A 12,622-nucleotide genomic window follows, 5' to 3' on the forward strand; every position below is an offset into this window, starting at 1 on the left:
ATGTCATACAGTTGTTCAGACACTGACATCCATATAAACAGAGTAATGCAACAGTGAAAAAGTTATACTAATACAGTAGTCTGGAAAGGTCCACAACTGTTACTGTCCAGGCCAAGCCCTTCAAATCATACAATAGTAAAGACAGACTGGGCCACAGGATACCACACAATCAACAGTGAGTGATGCAGGTGTATAGTCCAGCAGCTTCTATCTACACTATGTACACAATCACTAGGTGGTAAAGACTTCAGTTGACCAAATGGGATGCAACTTTTACATAACAAGGCATAACTGACACCATCACAGACACAGTGTCAAACAAAACAGTCTGTATGGCAGGAGGCAGTAGGCCTGCAGTAGCCCACTTTATGTAAGTAATGTCAAGATAGGAGAAATGTGTGGTACTCTACATCCAGATACCTTAAGACAGCTCACCCCTGATACCCCCCAGATTTTGTAACAGCCTAGGTTATGCATGATGCATGCCCCTCTAGACTCAACAATACAGGGCCATATACCACTGTTACATTCACTGGCCTCTGGAGTGCATATGTGCACACATGTATTGTGTAGGTGAAGCCCACACAAATATGGCCCCAGCCCCACCGTATGTGTGGGGGATACAACAGCAGTGGACTGCTGGTAGGAATGGCAGCATGGTATATGTACATGTGCATATGTATCACTATCTGTATATGTGTAGACATATAATGCTCTATATATGTATATATCTGGGTGTGTATAAACACCCCCGTCTATATATGTCAATTTGTACATGTGTAATTATCTATATAGATATCTGGATAATCATATATACATATATATTCACCATATGTCCTGAACATGGGGTGTAGCCCTACCTTAGCCCCTATAGTCCCAACTTCATAGTGCAAGGGGATGTCAGGTATGTATAGCAGGTATATTAGTAGACTATTGCTGCTGTAATAGTGATTGTCTTCACAGACATGGTGTGTGTGGGAGGTCACATCTGCTTTTCACATGTGCACCATTGGTTACTGTCATACATCCTAAGGACATCACCTGTGTGGGTACAGAACCCCTAACAGAGGTCTATATCACACTACAGCATGGAGCTGTCATGGGATGCACCACAGGGATCACTGAGAAATTCCTTCCCCAAAGGTGTATTTCACATTGGATGACATCAGCAGGATTGCCAAAGTAAGGCATTCAAATTGTAGTGAGTGTGGCTAGGCTAAAATGCATTTCTCCCTACACACACACACAAGACATCCACAACCAACATGTGAGGGTATAGAACCCCTAACAGAGGTTGATATTACACTACAGCATAGAGCTGTTATAGGATGCACCATGGGGATTACTAGAAAACTACTTCCCCAAAGGTGTATTTCACATTGGATGACATCAGCAGGATTGCCAAAGTAGGGCATTTAAATTGTATGGAGTGTGGCTAGGCTAAAATGCATTGCTCCCTACAAAGTGACACACACACAAAACATCCACAACCAGCATGGGTGGGTATAGAACCCCTAGCAGAGGTCTATATAACACTACAGCAAGGAGCTGTTATAGGATGCACCACAGGGATTACTGGAAAACTCCTTCCCCAAAGGTGTATTTCACATTGGATGACATCAGTGGGCTTGCCAAACTAGGGCATTCAAATTGTAGTGTGTGTGGCTAGGCTAAAATGCATTGCTCCCTACACAGACAGTGACACACACACACACAAAACATCCACAACAAACATGTGTGGGTATAGAACTCCTAACAGGGGGGTATATATCACACTACAGCATGGAGCTGTTATAGGATGCACCATGGGGATTACTGGAGAGCTCCTTCCCCAAAGGTGTATTTCACATTGGATGACATCAGCAGGACTGCCAAAGTAGGGCATTCGAATTGTATGGAGTGTGACTACCCAAAAAAGCATCATTATCTACACAGACAGACACACACTTGCCAAGACTGGGATTAGAACTCCTACCTAACTAAATTATCACACTACAGCAGTACACAGTTATGACACATGCTACAGAGATTACTGGGCTACAACCTTCCCAAAGGTGTATTTCTAGGTGGATGACATCAGAAGCCTTACCAAAGTAGAGCATTTCAATTGTAGGGAGTGTGACCACCCTAAAAAGGATTGCTCTCTACACATACAGACAGACAGACACACACACACAAACACAGTTGCCATGTCTGGGATTGAAACTCCTACCAAACTAGTTTATCACACTACAGCAGTGCACAGTTATGGGATGCACCATGGATATTATTGGGCTTCAACTCTCCCAAAGGTGCATTTCACAGTGGATGAACTAAGCATGCTTGTCATATTAGGGCTATGAGTAGGGCAGTGTGTGTGCATGGGCCATAACCCATTCATCTAAGGGTTGACATTTCACATTAGGGCACAGACTGGGTCATATTTCACAGGTACATGTATACAGCTGCTAGATGACTATTTCCTTGTACAGTCATGTTGCACAGCTAGCACGTGCACCACATAGTCTGTAATGCTGACAGATACTTGTGGCTAGTATCTGCAGTGAGTGACATCTGACACTCATATGGTTGTGGCCCTTTGGCTGTGTGCTGGGTGGACAGGCCAGGATGGCTACTTGTCACAGTCACCCTCTTCCACACATCTATGTACATCTACCTTTGGCTTATTATAGTGTGCTGTCCTTACATATATGCCTGTATTCCTATCCACTGTGTGTGCAAAGCATGAGTGGTGCATACTGAGGAGTGTCTGCACTAACATCTGCGGCTGCCAGGTATGTCTGGTCCACTGGTGTTTGCAGACATGGCCTTCATGTGTTTAAGTGTGTGAGCATGCCCAGTATGACCTTTCAGTATGTTGTTGACTGACATTACCTTCATTTCTCTTAATGTGTGGGCATGCCCAGTGTGCCCATCTGTACTGAATGTGTGGATGAAGTCCAGGTGTTTGAACTGCAGTGCTGAACTTTGTGATGTACATCTACAGGTAGCATGCTGTCTCTGCAGGGTATACATTGATCATTTTGCATTGAATGTTACTACATTTCTGCATATGATGCAGGGTGGCACACCTGACTATTTCTACATTACTACACAGGATTGGGGGGGCCACCTGATAGTTACTGCATTTCTATATAGGATGGGGGGCACACCTATTTTTACATTTTTACACAGGATTGGGGGGCACACCTGACTGTTATTACATTACTATGTGGATGGGGGGTGCACACCTGACTATTTCTACATTTCTACACAGGACTGGGGGGACCACACCTGACTGCTACTACATTACAATATAGGATGAGGGGCGCACCTGACACTTGTAAACATTTTCTAGGACTGTACTGGTATGTCAGGTACTCCATTCTGTAGTCTTACCTATCATGCTAACTAGAGGCATACCAGTGTACTACAGATCTTAGCTTTTATTTACCTGCATATTAGTTTCTGACCTCCTACCCTTCAGAACTGACATCCCACTGCCTGACCTGCTGTAGTATGTCTGTGTAGGCCTGGGGGGGGGTACCCATAGGCCTCATTCAGAGGTGATAGCAGAGCCTTTGTTTGTGTTTGTCTACACCTGTCCTGCTGGCTTTGACTGTTGTTGGAAAATATTAGGGTACAACCTAACACTCTAATAATGGGTGATTTCAATTACCCCACCATTAACTGGGAAAGCTACTCATGTACCAACTGTTGTGCTCAGCGTTTTCTGGAATTCATAAATTCCAACGCCTTCGACCAACTTATCCACACCCCCACCAGGGGCAGCAATATCCTAGACATGGTCATTACCAACATGGGTAACTGTTGTTCCACACCAGAGGTCAATTCCTTGTTGGTCAGATCCGACCACAAGCCAATCACCCTAGACATCCACATTCCACCCCCACCACCCATTAGGTAAACCACCGTAAAAATTTTCTCCAAAGCCAACTTCTCCCTTCTTAAGACAGAAGTGGCAAACTTCATGACACCCATGCTGACAGACAATAGAGGTACGACAGCTGAATCCTATACAATTGCAATTTATAAGCACTTACACGAGTGCATGGATTGTGCAATCCCTAACAGACCCACGATGCTATTCTCCAAAAAAAGGAAGCCAATCTGGTGGTCCTCTGCCATAAACAAACTCTACAACAGAAGAAAGAAACTGTTGCAAAAAAGAGTAAAATCCCATGATTGGAGGAATGTTGTGGTCAGAAGCTGAGATCCCTCATAAAATCCTCCAATGTAGTTACGAAAACAAAATCGCCACTGATTCTAAAGACATCCACAAAGCAGTCTATAGCTATGTCAGGAATCTCAATGGCAACACTCAGATCGGCTCTGAGTTACAGCACAATGGCACTAAATATACAGAAACAACTGATATTGCCAACATCCTGGCAGACAGGTTCAGTGTTAACTTTACCCCTCTCTCATCCCCTAAAGGGCCCATCTCTATACCGGAAGAATGCAAAGTTCCTGTAATCACAGCTGCACAGGTAAAAAAAACACTCTCCAAAGCCAAGAACACAGCATCCATGGGACCAGACAACATCCCAGACTGCGTTCTAGACGAACTACAGAACAAACTGGCACCACACCTATGTACAATGTTCAATCATAGCCTCATCTCAGGCTTTGTGTCTACTGAATGGTGCATAGCAACGGTTATCCCACTCCACAAAGGGGGAGCCACCATGGACCCTGGGAACTACTGCCCCATTAGCCTGACAAGCCTGGCCTGCAAGGCTATGGAATGTTATCATCATGGAACTTATAAACAATGACATTGGTAATCTCCAAACTCTGGACCCTACCCAGTTCGAGTAAAAGGCAGATCATGTCTCTTAAACCTGATAGACTTCTTTGAAGCGGTCACCAAAGCCGTAAATGAGGGTAAGGTGGTTCATACAGCCTATCTAGATCTCGCCAAGGCTTTCAACATCATCCCTTACTCTGGAATTATAGATAAACTCACTAAACTAGGCATAAATCCCTATGTTACAAGATGGGTTGCCAACTGGCTCACTGACAAAACCCACACTGTGAAAGTAGCAGACTCTAAATCCAACTTCAGACCAGTGACAAGTGGAGTACCACAGGGTTCAGTCCTAGGTCCTCTCATGTTTGGTATCTACTTCTCTGAAGTACAGGCTAACACAGAAGGTCTTTGGCTAACAAAGTTCGCAGATGACTGCAAACTAGGAGCCATAATCAAAACTCCTAATGATGTGGACATCCTACAAAAGGGCCTCACTGAGACAGATGCCTGGTGTCAAAGCCATGGACTCAAGCTCACTGCCAAAAAGTGCATTGTCATCCCTTTTGGTAAAAACTCTGTGCCCATGAACTACCACAAAGGCGGTAGTCTACTTAACACCGAAAGTGTGATAACAGACTTTGGGACACAGGTGGACAGTTGTCTCTTCTTTGATAATCACATCGCCACAGTAGTCAGGAAATCCTTCTACGTGGTACACCTCATCACAAAAGGTTTCTCATCCAGGAAAAAAGAGGTCATTGTTCCCCTCTACTCATCACTCATTAGACCCATTATAGAGTACAATGCCCCTTTTGATATGTACCTCACAAGACATCTACAACAACTGGAAATTCCACAGAAATACCTCACAAAGAGGATTACTGGCCTTAAACAGATGCCCTACGCAGACCGTCTCAAAAAACTCCAGCTTTACTCTGTCACATATCGCCTACTCAGAGGTGATATCTGCCTAACAAACAAAGCTATGTAAGATCCACAGCTGTTGGACATGCTCCACTTAAAGAAATACCAATCCCTCTGAGCTACACACTCTAGGCACCTAAACCTTGTCACCACAATAAACAGAACATGCTGGAGGGATAGATTCCTGTACCAAAGACTTCTCATACTCTGGAACAAACTACCTATCTATATCAAACAAAGCTCCTCATTAGCACTCTTCAAGAAAAATCTTGATATGATGGGAGATAGGAAATTCACCCTGGGGATCACTTCTGTGGCTCTGCTTGACAGGAGCCCAGGAAAATAATTTTCTTAGGTGGCAAAAGCCAGGATACCATTTGGTTAAGATTATATAGGCCCTAGGGCCAATAGCCTAATACTTACATATGAACCTATGAACCTATGTTGACCCCCCCCCCCTTACTGGCATGTGTGAGTCATTTACCTTGTGAGTGTCCCAGTATTGAGGGTGATGCTACAGGGCTGCCTATGTCGGATGCACATAGTACACTCCCTACACATGGTTAAGCACAGGTAGTGTAATGTTTGGCATCCCTTTTACTGTATGTGAGAGTCAGAGAGAGGTATTATTCCCTGGGTCCCTCCTGTGTCAGTGTATGTGCTAAGCATTGCCTCTTTGCCAAGGCCAGGGCATACTGGACACGCCTCCTTCTGCCTACAAGGGCAGGCTGAGGTTGTTCCTTCTCTGAGCCACTCTGTGCCTGTACAGGCCATGGGAAATGTGGGGGCCTGTGTGGCCTTGCCCCATGCTGTTCCTGCTGCAGCTGTTTCCGCAGGATCATATTATATAGCATAGCACAGACAAGGACAATTTGGGTACATCTAGCTGGTGAGTACTGCAAGGCCCCACCAGATGTGTCCAGACACCGGAACTGTGACTTGAGAATCAAAAACACACGCTCTACTATAATTCTGGTCTGTGCGTGTGCCTCCTTACGGAGTTCTTTTTCGGGTGTGTGTGCATTTCTGATGGGTGTCATCATCCACAGCTTCAGTGCTTATCCAGCATCCCCCACTAGGTGACCATCAGGGATGTTCCCATTGGCAAATCTCTTGTACAGCTATGTCAGATGCCAGATGTGGGAATCGTGATAGCTACCAGGGCAGCCAGCATGCACATTCATTTATTATGCCCTGGGCATTGCACATGACCTGGCAGTTGGTGGAGGGAAAGCCCTTGCAGTTGATGTAAACCCACCCCACTCACTGGGTGGTGCTTTGATGTATATGTGTGTGCAGTCTATAGCACCCACTACCTCAGGGTATTCTGCTATTTGGTGGAACAGTTGCATATTGCTGGCCAATGCCTCAAAGGTGTTGGGGAATTATACATGCTCACCAACATGTGCTGACATGGCATCCAGGAACTGGTGGAGTACCCTGGATGCTGATGCATGTGAGATCCCCATCATATCCCCAGTTGGCCTTTGGAAGTACCTGTAGCTAGTATTCGTAGGTCTACACATACCTTGGTATCCACTGGGATGGGTTCCCCTCTGTTAGTTCTGTCTGTCAGGCATGGCCGGCCCCTTTCCACCCTATAGCACTCCACTATCTCCAGCTCATGTAGCTCCTGGTAGGTTACCCTGGGTCTGTACACTCTTCTCCGTCTCCTCATTGTTGGTTGGTCGACAGCATTTACATCCTCACCACCCTCAGCCTCTTCAACAAGTTGTTGTATAATAGCTATTGCAGCCCCTATCATTTTGCTGTTATGAGGGTTAAAAGTTCCACACTTGTTTACACTGGTGGTGTAGAATGTGGGAAAAACTAGAGGGGAAGATGTTTGCATTGTTTATAGTAGTGTTCTGGCCTGGCCTGGTCTGCTGCCTGTGTAATTGGCTGATTCTGATACATTTCACCTGCCAGCTATGCTAGATCTCCTCGGTTATCTTCCTAGTGCTGTTTTCTTTTCCCATTGCCTTCCTGTTTAAGCATTGGGGTGTGGTGTGCAGAGTACACAAATGTGTACAATGCTGCTATTTCCTGGTTTAACTTTTTTTTTCTTCCTTTAAAACCTGGTGAGCGGCACGCACACCTGCTTAGACATTGTAAAGAGTGCTAGGCAGGTTTAGACACCCCCCAGCTTAGCTGTGCTAAGCTAGGAGAAAACCCAAGCCACAGGACTCCAATCCACTTACAGTATGCCTGACACCCCCCCCCCCCATGATATCACCTAACTCTTAGGCTTGCACCAAGCTATTCCTGCTCTTACACTGTTGGGACCTGACTCACATGCTGGGGAAAACTGGGATTCACTATCCTTCCCCTCATTTGCATTGGATTGTCTGCTAATGCATAGTTACATGTCTCACACTGAGCCACCCCCTTAGCAACCACTACTCACTGGCCATGTTGTCTTCTGCCTGCCATTGACTTGCATGGCAGAATACTGATTTTAGTTAGAATGCTTAATTTAGTTTCATTTTGTTATTTTCCCCCCGATCCCGTTTGCGCGCTGCTGCCCTAAACTTTAAAAGCCGCAATCGTCTAAAACAAAAATAAAAGTTGATTTTTGTATTTTTTTTACTGTTTGCAATGCCAATGGCCTTATACTTGGCCATTGGCATGCTTACTACATGATATGCAGCCTTTATTTGGAGCTGTCACAGCTCCGTTTTGGATTTTGCAGAAATGTACTCGGTTACTAACCATGTACATTTCTGCAAATAGCACTAGTCCTGCACGACCAGTTGCAAGCTTCCTGGATTACAAAATCACCTCATTTGCATATATTTCTCCTGCAAATGGGGTGATTTGCATATAGGGGCTTAGTCCATGCAGGGTGAGTGCAGGAGCGCTATTGCACGCTCCTGCAGGCTGTTCCTGGATCGCACGGCAGACATATTGCCTGCTTGAGCCCCTGCACTGATCTTGCAAGCCGTGCAAGCTATAGAGAATCCAGAGGTAAGACATTTCTTAGTAATGCCTTTTTGGAAGTATACTTGGAAATTGGCTTCATATTGGGGTCTATATTAGATAAATGAAAGTTTATCTTACCGAACTCTAACATGAGCGAAAATCCTGGAACCAGAAACCAGAATTGTGAGATCACAGTACAGTGAAGATGGGAATATTTGCCCTTTCCTCACTGTAGTGCGATCTCAGAGTTGGAATATATATTTAGCTGGGGGTGGGGGGGCCGCAGCCCCTTACAATTGCAGTTTCGAGTTCCGGAATTTTCGATAATGTCAGCATTCGGTAAGATAAACTTTTGTTTATCTAATATAGACCCTTCATATTGTACCTGGTGACAGAATCAGTCACTTATCTACAAAAACACGTGTAATGTTTTACTTTTGATATATGACAATTCAACATAGTTAAATTCAAATCCTATGCCGTACTTTCACCATAAACAGAAGTTATATCTCACCCCAATACACATTTAACATAGTGTAACTTGTCAGACTGTTAGTATAAAGTACTTGTAAAAAATAACATATATGAGGTAATTTCTCAATGATCCTTTGAAGGTCTCTAGAAAAACTTTCAGGATATTGTAACTGGATGTCCAGATTTCTATTGCATGTAAGGCTGCTATCTGACACTGAAGGAACTATATGTAGCTCAGTGCTAAATTTTGCTGTCTCATACTGCCATTGTTAGTACAAAGAGCTTTGGTGATGGCATCTGTGAGGCTGCTTGGCCCTAAAAGCATATAGTAAATGAGGACGGTTGCCTTGTGCTATTACAAATGCTTACCACATCTAATTGAGCTTCTCATGTAATTCCTGGAAAGTAGACATTTCACTACTGACCTCCTAGGATTGCACTTTATCCACTCTTAGCTCAGTGCCTTGCAGTGTTATCCAACTATCAGCAACTGAATCTTGACTTACACATATACATGACATCCTTCCTACTTACAATGATTTACAATACATTTCAGTGTCACCACCCTTTCCTACTTTTATGTTTTCATGCTGCCACCAAACACACCAGTATGGCATACCAGGGATTACAATTGTTTAACACCCTTTAAATGAACTGACTGTATCACATTAGTGTATTGAAGCTGTAGCTAAGTAGGCTTCCTCTATCCAAAAGGGTGGATAACAACTGTTTTTCCTGTTTTGTGCTGTAAGTATTCCTGTATACTTTAATAATCAGTTTTATTTAAAACTACGCAAAGCACACTGATAAATATGTATAAAACATGCACTCTTATACAAGGAAATTCAAATAGAAATTGTTGAACAATAATTATCTTCAGAAAAATGATAATGCAAATAGCCATCTAGATATGCCTACAGCTATTACTAAAATAATGATGTAAGATGCTTAAGGGACAAGTTATTATTTTCTGTTGTAATGTAATGTGTATCTGTTTCTTTAAAGGTGTATGAAAATGATGTAAGCACTGTAAAACTGGCACTCAAAAGGCTGAAGTGAAAAATATTGATACTGAGAAAGGCTGAAATACAAAATGTTGACAAAACTGAAGTTATACCAGGGAGGGGTTTATGCCTTTCACATATGTATGACCTAAGAAGTGGTATATATAATATACAGAGTGTATGGGAGAGTAATTTCCCAAGTGGTGTGTGTGTGTGTGTGTGTGTGTGTGTGTGTGTGTGTGTGTGTGTGTGTGTGTGTGGAAGGCTTTACCCCCCCCCGCAAAAACATTGTAAAATATGGCAAATTCTAACTACCTAGAAAACCTTTGAAACAATTGAGAAAATCGAACCATATTTTTCAGTGCTTTTGCAGTGGGTAGGCCTTCCCTGTACCCCACACACCCCTGCTTATCATATAAACCAACTCCAAGGTTGTGCAGCAGTAGAGAAAGGGCATAAAACCCTCTCTAGTACAACTTCAGTTTTGTCACCATTTTGTGTTTCAGTCTTTTTCAGTTTAGGTCTTATTACATTTCACATTTCAGTCTTTTGACCGTCAATCTTCTGATATTTAGGTAATTTTGTAAGTACATCTACATGTAAATAAATATAGATACACACACGCACACACACACACACACACACACACACACACACACACACACACACACACACACACATACATATATATATATATATATATATATATATATATATATATATATATATATGTATATAGACCTCAAAGGAAAGAAAGAAATCCACGAGTCACGAACACAAGTTCAGCAATTTATTGTTAGCGCTTTCATGCACCTTCAATACGTGCACTTCTTCAGACAAATGAATCAAAAACATAACTTACTTAAATACAAGAAAGAACCATCAATTATCTTATTAAATAATTAAACTACCCAAACTTTTGTTAAAAAGACAAGACCTAAGATATCATCTAAAATTCATGCAAATGCAGTTATATATCCTACAAATATATGTGTGTATATAAAAAATATACAAATACACATATAAATAATTTTAAAATGTATAAATTTGTCTCATTTGAAGTTACAAAAAAGTTAATGTTTAAAAAAACCAAGAATTAATATATATACAAGAGAAATATCCTATACTGAATATTATTAAGTGAATTTGATAGCCACCTAATCTAATGAAATTATCTTTCTAGAGCTTTTAGTCTAAGTATACATTTTATAAAACACATATCGTTGATACCCAGGAAAACATATGCATTTGTACGTAGTTGCCACAACAATTCTTGTTCCTCTAATTTGAAGTGCCATGGTCCACCTCTTGGATTCTTAGGAACACTTTGGACTACTACAAACTGGAAACTATGCGTATTATGCTCATTAATATGTCTTGCTAATGCATTAACCTGAATATTCTTGGAAATTGCATAGACATGTTCATATATACGCTGTTTAAGTTGTCGCTCTGTTTTCCCTAAGTAAAAAACTGGACACAATTTGCATTTTGCTAAGTATACTATGCCTTGGCTTTCACAATTATGTTTATTCTGCACAAAATACTCATATCCATTAATAAAAAATGAAGGCCCTGTTAAAATGTATTTACAATATTTGCATCTTCCACATTTAAACATGTTCCTAGACATTTTAAAATTATTTATATGTGTATTTGTATATTTTTTATATACACACATATATTTGTAGGATATATAACTGCATTTGCATGAATTTTAGATGATATCTTAGGTTTTGTCTTTTTAACAAAAGTTTGGGTAGGTTAATTATATAATTAATTATTTAATAAGATAATTGATGGTTCTTTCTTGTATTTAAGCAAGTTATGTTTTTGATTCATTTGTCTGAAGAAGTGCACGTATTGAAGGTGCATGAAAGCGCTAACAATAAATTGCTGAACTTGTGTTCGTGACTCATGGATTTCTTTCTTTCCTTTGAGGTCTACAGTTTTTGGTTCTTTTGGCTTTTTTGTGTATATATGTATATATATATATATATATATATATATATATATATATATATATATACACACACACATACATATATATGCAGAATTAGAAATGTATATTGTCAAAGGAAAATTATACTTTAAAAATTATCAAAACACGGTAGGTTCACGTTAAGGCACTTTAATCTTGCAGCAAGGAGACAAAAACGTGCAAATACAGAGTTTGTCTAACCAGAAACAGGAAATACTTTCATTTTTATACATTCTTAAACTGGTTGTGTCCTACCATGCTGACGTAACGGTTTACCACCCTTTTCATCATCATCTGCTGACCATCTTTCCCATGAATTTCTGCTGATTTATCAATTTTTATGTGAAACTTCCTGAGAAAAACAACATGGCCTTGATTACTCCCAGTTAGATACATGTTATGTTACATTCATGATACTACGGCTAATTCAAGCACAATGCTAGCAGTTCATTTCTCTAATAATTCTTTGTCTACTTTATCTCTAAATTATTACAGCTGCAGAGGTTCTGCTCCTCTGGACAGAGCTGTTTGTCTGAAATCATTACATTTATAACATAAAGCATT

Source organism: Protopterus annectens, chromosome 1.part2 (genome assembly GCF_019279795.1).
Source record: "Protopterus annectens isolate FY-2018-M chromosome 1.part2, PAN1.0, whole genome shotgun sequence".
NCBI lineage: Eukaryota > Metazoa > Chordata > Ceratodontiformes > Protopteridae > Protopterus > Protopterus annectens.